A 7,431-nucleotide genomic window follows, 5' to 3' on the forward strand; every position below is an offset into this window, starting at 1 on the left:
GAAGAGTCTGCCCCATGGAAGTCTGGCATTTTGAAAGGTAAGGGGCACCAACCCACTAGTTTGCCCAGACTGCAAGCAAGTATCCCCTTGAGCCCATTCAAATGTAAGAGGCTGCTAATGCACCACAGTGCAATAAAATTATGTCAGTGCAAAGCAATGCGCGTTAAAGTGTTGCCGCATGCTGCCCTGCAAAATACGTCCATTGGCAAAGTGCATTGGAGTAACTGAATTGGTGCTTGAACCATTTTTTAAGCATTGAGGATGAATGGCACTGCATCGTACCAACACATGTAATGAGCGTTGCTACACCATCATCAAACCTGGAGTTAAACTTTAAATCGCCCATTCATTTCTTGAGGCCCTGTTGTCTGGAAGAGGATGCATTTTGGTGTTGGTGACCCTACCTGGATGGACATTTTTGTCAGTTTGACTTTTACATCGGGAGTGAGTTCTAGTATTTGTGTGTAAGGGTAATATTTTCTCGCATGTTAGCATATTAAACATGCGCTGATGAGATTTATGTAAATGAATCCCTATTCGGATTGTGTCATCTTCTGGCTTGACGCAGATTTGAATTAATATGATGAGAAGTAACGAGATGGAAAGAGCTGTCACTGCACTGGATTTATCATTATGAACCAATGCTCTTTTCCCTGCCTCTGATAACAATATGCATAATTAGTTTGAATGTCGAGGAATGGATATTAGCACCAGTTAAGGTTTTAGCTACTTCAAACTGTAGTCTGTAGGTGGTTGAGTGTTCTGCACTGGGGTTGGGTACCAGCTGGTTATCTGGAGCATATATGGATTGCTTAAAGAAGAGGTAGGCAACCCTGGGGAGGAGGAAATCAAGCTTAAACCATTGGTGCCTGCCGTACACATATACTTGGCCTTTCGGTGTGTGGGCCTTGGCGCTGAGCAGCTGCATATATGTGGTCCTGTGTTTACAACTTACTGTGCAGAGAGCTTGCTACCTACACGCTCCCAGTGTGGTAGCTGGTGGCTATCGGTAAGCTCCAGATGCATGCTTGCGATCGGAAGCTTTGAATCATGTGACCGCTGTGACAGCCAATCACAGCAGTCAGATGACGAGAATGACCATCTTTTAGAACTCTTAAAGGGCCCAGGAGGCGATCAGCGCGAAGAGGTTAACAACATAAAAAGACCAAATCTCACCAGTAGTCCAAGCTCAATATTCCCAGCACACACATTCCTGGAAGTGACTGTAAATGTAACTGGGAGCTACAACGACCACCGGGTGGAAACCAAAGGGGTTCACAGTGAGAAGAATGTCACTAGCACACCAATGATTTCCAGAACAGGTCCAAAGCTTTATTCAATGGTCACATCATAGTTACAAAAGCAACGTTTTGGAGCCTCGCAGGATGCCTCCGTCAGGCATGTGACGTCACAGGACCACTTCATCAGGCATGACATGGCTGTAGATGTAAGTGGGTGCTGCAGCAACCACCGGCTGGAAACTGAAGACAAACAAAGTGAGAAGTATGTCATCAGAACACCAAGGATCTCCAGAACAGGTCCAAAGCTTGATTCAGCAATCACATCATAGTTACAAAAGTGATGTTCCAGAGCCCTGCAGGACACCCACTTCAGACATGTGACGTAACATCATACCTCCCAACTTTTTGAGATGGGAGCGAGGGACACCTATTAGCAAAAGTATGTAGGCATAGGGCACACCCCTTGCCACGCCCCTTAAAGGATAATTATACAAAAAAAAATGATTTGTTGAACCCACAAGTGCTTGTTTTTTTTACCACTACTATTCCTTAATATTGGCTTCTGAAATTTACAAATGCAGCAAATTATAAATTGAATGAAAGTTTTAGCACTGGGAAACACTTTTTGAAAGATAAAAAGTGCAATTTATATACAAATATATAAATCGGACCAAAATGAGGGACAAATGAAGAGGAAAGAGGGACAGAGGGACTTTGTTCCAAATCAGGGACAGTCCCTCGAAATCAGGGACAGTTGAGAGGTATGTGTAACATGCCTGAGGAAGGGGTCGAACAAGGCAACGAAACAGCACTTTTGTAACTATAATGTGATTGCTGAATAAAGCTTTGGACCTGTTCTGGAGATCCTTGGTGTGTGGGTAACATACTTCTCACTTCAAACATCACCAGGGTGCAGCTTTGTGTAAGTGTAAGTGCAGCTGCAAGGTGGTGAATGCCCCAATCGCAGCTGATTGGGAAGGCACTAACAGCTTCCTTCCGAATTTGAGCAACCGGGGGGTTCAGCCGAACCGACGCTCATCCCTACTGGAGAATAATTTGTCACCCCAAGTCTTACACAGGAGTCCAGATAAGTCACCTGTCAGTCTGCTCTTATTTGTTCTGGCTGGGTAGGCTGAGGTCCAACCTGGCTGACTGGTTTGAGATCCGGTCTGACTGACTGTGCTGAGTCCCCATCTGGCTGGTTGGGCTAAATTCTGGACTTGTTGACTGGTTTGAGTTTTGGCCTGGCTGGGCTAAGATCTGGCCTTGCTGGCTGGTTTGAGTTGTGGCCTGGCTCGGCTGAGTTCTGGCCTTTTGCTCACTTGAGTTCTGCCCTGGCTGGGCTAAGTTCTGGCCTTGTTGACTGGTTTGAGTTCTGGCCTGGCTGGGCTGAGTTTCGGTCATACTGGCTGGTTTGAGTTCTAGTCTGGCTGACTGGTTTGAGTTCTGGCATAGATGGCTGTTTAAGTTCTGGTCTTGCTGGCTCTTTTAAATCCTGGCCATACTGAGTGGTTTATGCTCTGGTCTGGCTGGCTGGGCTAAGTTTTGGTCTGGCTGACTTGATTAAGTTCTGGTCTTGCTGGCTATTTTGGGTCCTTGCCATACTAAGTCTTTTGAGTTCTGGTCTGGCTGGCTGGGCTGAGTTTTGGTCTGGCGGACTGGATTAAGTTATGGTCTTGCTGACTGGTTTGAGTTTTGGCCTGGCTGACTGGGTTGAGTTCTGGCCTAACTGATCGTTTTGAGTTCCAGCCTTGCCAGCTATTATGAGTCCTGGTCTTGCTTACTGGTTTGAGTTCTGGCCTTGCTGACTGGTTTGAGTTCTGGCCTGGCTAGCTGAGCTGAGTTCTGTCCTGGTTGGCTGGTTGACTGGGTTGGATTCTGGCCTGGCTGACTGGTTTGAAATATGGCTAGCTTGGTGAGTTCCACCCTGGTTGGCTGGCCTGAGTTGCATCCTGGCTGGCTTGGTTGAGCACTCAAGTTGCCTAAACACCTGTAGATCTTTACTACTGTCTCCCACCTTCCCTGAACAACACTTTACAGACGTCTGCTGTGTGCTGGATTTTTATATAAGGGAGTTTTCTCATCCTGCAGACTGGCTGCTGCCAGGAGCTGGACAAGCTTAGTCCTGGGTCAGAGGGACTACTAGCCATTATGCAGCACTCCACCAAGATCATGGCAAAGTCATATGTATATTGCGCAGTACCATTAACGCATGTCAGTCCTTATCAGCAATCATTGCCCTCCAGTGGAATGACTAGATTCAAGGCAAGCTAAAGTCTATGGATCAGTTTGCTCATCCCCCATTTATGAAGATTGGGTTGTCAAAGTGGTAATGTCATATGATATTGTTCTCCCCTGATACCGGTGACATCACCAGATGTTTCAATTACATAGAATGGCATCAAATGACTCATTGGGGTCAGAGTTAATTTTCAGGAAAATGTTTGGATTGAGCCGTGACAAGCTATTGTTAATAAGCGATAGCGGCACTTCATGTAACGTAATGTACAGCACATGTCCGCCTCAGGTGACGACACCAGATGTCTGGGAAGTCATGGGGGCCGAATGAGTTCAGTCTGCTGCTTGGAAAGCAGATTGTATTGATTGTTATCTAAAGATCTATGATGTCATAAACCCGACTTTACCATACGGAAAACTTAACTTAGAAATTACATCACATGGAAGAGCCCTGCTGGATTAAAAAATGTATATGGCTTAAAACCAAGCAGTGCTCTCTGGCGTCTCCTGCCGAGTGGAGTGTAAGCTCCTCTGGTGCAGAGACTGATGTGACTGGCTCAGTGTTCTCTGTACAGCACTGAGGTATATGTCAGAGCTATATAAATGTATAATAATAATAGTGTGCTATTTTAAGCTCCTCTCTTCCAGATACTAATGTCTCGGTGTTCTGTGTACTGTGCTACAGAATATGTCAGAGCTGTAAAATGTATAATAATAATAGTGCATGACAGTGGGAGGACATTAGAGTGTAAGCTCCTATGATTTAGGAACTGTTGGCTCAGTACTGCTCTGTACAGCACTGTGGAGTATTTTAGAGCTATATGATGTATAATATAAGTGTGTGACTGTGAGGGGACATTAGAGTGCAAATTTTTGTTTATTAAAAATCTTACAAACATAATAAAAACATATTTACATATATACAAAATAAATAAAAATAGCTTACATCAGCATAGCAAAAACATAAAGAAAACTAAATATACCAACCTAAACAAAGCCATAACCTCCACCTAAAACACCCTCAGACTAAGAAACCATTACACATTTAACCCATGCATGCAGCCTTTTTCCAAAAATACAAGCTTATATAAAAATCTAGGGGACGTGAAAGGACAGAAAGAAAACCGCACACCCAGAGACTGACAGACAGCAGCTATGGAGACCTGACATTCCTCCATGCCTTTGTCCAGGCCCCCAGTCACCACCTGTCTTTCTCAAGACCCCAAATCTTCCCAACCCTTACCCAGAATGTCGTGCACCACCACCTTGACAGAAAGGACTTTTTTCCGAATGGAAACCTGACACCGTGCAATCCATGTGAAGAAACGGACTACTAAGCTTACTAGAAAAAGTGTATCAAAATCCTGATGTGTTTCAAAGGCCCCGTACGACCACTCCGCATAACTCAAGCGGGAAAGAGATACCCAGAGCCCCACCCACCCGCTTATAGACTTCTACATTGAAGGGGCATTGAAGCAAGAAATGGTCCATTGTCTCCCCCACCCCACCACCACTCCACTCTTGGACAACCATGGTTCTCCGCAGAGCGATGCTTCAGGTTGCCCTTCACATAGAGTCTGCCATGGAACAAGCGCCAGGCCAAATCCTGAAACTTTAAAGGGATTCTCTCTAGATTGAGCAAACGCAGACCCTCCCTCATAACAGGGTCTGGGCAATCCCTTAAGGCCAGTGGCTCACTAAAGGCAGATTCAGCAACCCACCTCTCCAGGGCCTTCCTAGGAAGAGACTTAATTTTCTCTGCCGTCACTCGCCACTGCCGAAGCATTTTCAGGCACGGAGCAACATAAGCTGGGAGCTCACCATGTTGGACCCTCAGGCTTTTCACTGGCCCACCATTCTCCCAGCTTCGCAGAAATGGCTTAAACCAGGACTGAAAAATTCCAACCCACCCAGGCGGTTCCTTTGCCAGAATGTTAGCAAAATTATGTTTCAAAAACATCAGAGAAAAAAAATACCACCATTTTGACCATACCTAGGCCACCCATCTGCCTGGGAAGGTTGGTTACAGACCTCTTAATTTCAGTTTGTTCCCCCATAACAGTTGGAAGAAACAGCTGTAGATTGTCACATAGAGAGACATTGGAAAACAAAGACAAAGCTGACATACAGAAATTCCAGGATCAGGTAAGTTTTAATCAGGTCAATCCTTTCCCTGTAAAAGAGCTTCCAATCCTTCCAGCTGGCAACTTTGGCATCGGCGTCTTGTAGCCTGGTTACCCAATTTGTAAGGCCATAATCACCGGGACCAAATTTGATGCCTAAAACTTAAATTTTCTGTCGGGACTTTGGGAAGATGTCCGGGAGCTCGAAGCCGTCGCCTTCCTCTCTCATCCAAAAAACTTCATTTTTATCCTGATTGATCTTTGAGCCAGATGCCTCAGCATACTGCTTCATCAGTGAGACCACCTCCTCTGCCTCCTCTGTCCCAGAGATGAAAGCAGACACATCATCAGCATAGGCCATGACCCTCAGAGGAGGCTCCCCAGGAATGCCCAAAGGCTCTCCGCACAACAGTCTGCTCTCTAACCTCTGGATGAAAGGATCATTTGTGAACGCATATAGCAGAGGACTCAACGGACACCCCTGATGCACACCCAAGCCAACCTCAAAAGGCCATCCGATCCAATCATTCACAAGCATGAAGCTTTCAGCCCCTCTGTACAAGGTCTTCAGCCAATCGGTAAAGCCCCCCTCCAGGCCATACTTGCCAAGAAGCAGCCATAGGTACTCATGATTGACCCAATCAAAAGCTTTAGCCTGATCCAATGCCAACAAGTACTTTCTCCTGCCTGCAGCCCTGCACCGCTCAAGGGCCTCCTGGACAGCTAACACCGCTGAAAAAGTGCTTCTACCCTGAACTGAACAGTGCTGGTGGCTGGAAAGTAGATTGCCTGCTACAGATAATAAACGCCACAAAATCATTTTTGCCAGTATCTTCCCATCAACATTGAGAAGGCTAATGGGCCGCCAAATCTCAATTTTCGAAGAATCTTTACCCTTTGGCAGAAGTATCACCACAGATTGTCGCATGGAGGGAGACAGCCATTAAAACCTCCACCAGATATGGGGCCAGAGTAACCTTAAAGTGCTTATAAAACTCGGCTGTCAATCCATCTGGCCCAGGCAACTTCTTAATGGCAAGCTTATCAATAGCCTTATCCACCTCATCTGCTGTGATGTCCTCTGTCATACTCGCAAGAAAACTGCCACTTCCAAGTCCTGGAATAGACATGATATTGATATGCCTGCCCTATCGAGGTCTCTCCCACCCAGGAGGTCAGCATAATATAACCTGGTGGTTTCCAGGATCCCTGACTTGGACTTTGTCAAGGAACCCGTACTGTCAACCAGGCCTACAACTGACTTAACTGCTCTACCTTGTTTGCAATACTGGTAAGGGTCAGGTGAGTGATATTTCCCATAATCCCTTTCCAGAACCAAAGAGGCAAGCCTGTCATGACACTCCCTGAGCAAGAGTTTTAACCTCAGAGATCACTCCCGGATCTCCATTATTTGACACAATCCTATCAAGCTTTCTCCATAGACGCTGGTAGGTGATGTATTTATCAAGTTGTTTATTTCTTCCAATGGCCTTAAAAAACCCAACGATCCTTCGTTTTGTGAGCTCCCACCACTCTGACTTACTGCTGCAAATGTCCATGATTGATACCTGTGCCTGAAAAAAAATCCTGAAAGGATTGACTCGACTCACCTTCTCATCGTCCTGGAGCTTCCAGGCACCCCCCCCCCCCCAGGTGGTGTATCAGAGCTATTCAGAGTGGGGCATTAGAGTGTACATTTTTGTTTATTAAAAAATCATATGAACATACAGCTAATTAATAAAAACATATTTACATAAAAATAAACAACAACTAAACAAAAACAAGCGTGCTTACATCAGCAAGTAAAGAAAATCATTTCCTGACAAGAT

Source organism: Aquarana catesbeiana, linkage group LG02, assembly GCF_042186555.1.
Source record: "Aquarana catesbeiana isolate 2022-GZ linkage group LG02, ASM4218655v1, whole genome shotgun sequence".
NCBI classification, from domain to species: Eukaryota; Metazoa; Chordata; class Amphibia; order Anura; family Ranidae; genus Aquarana; species Aquarana catesbeiana.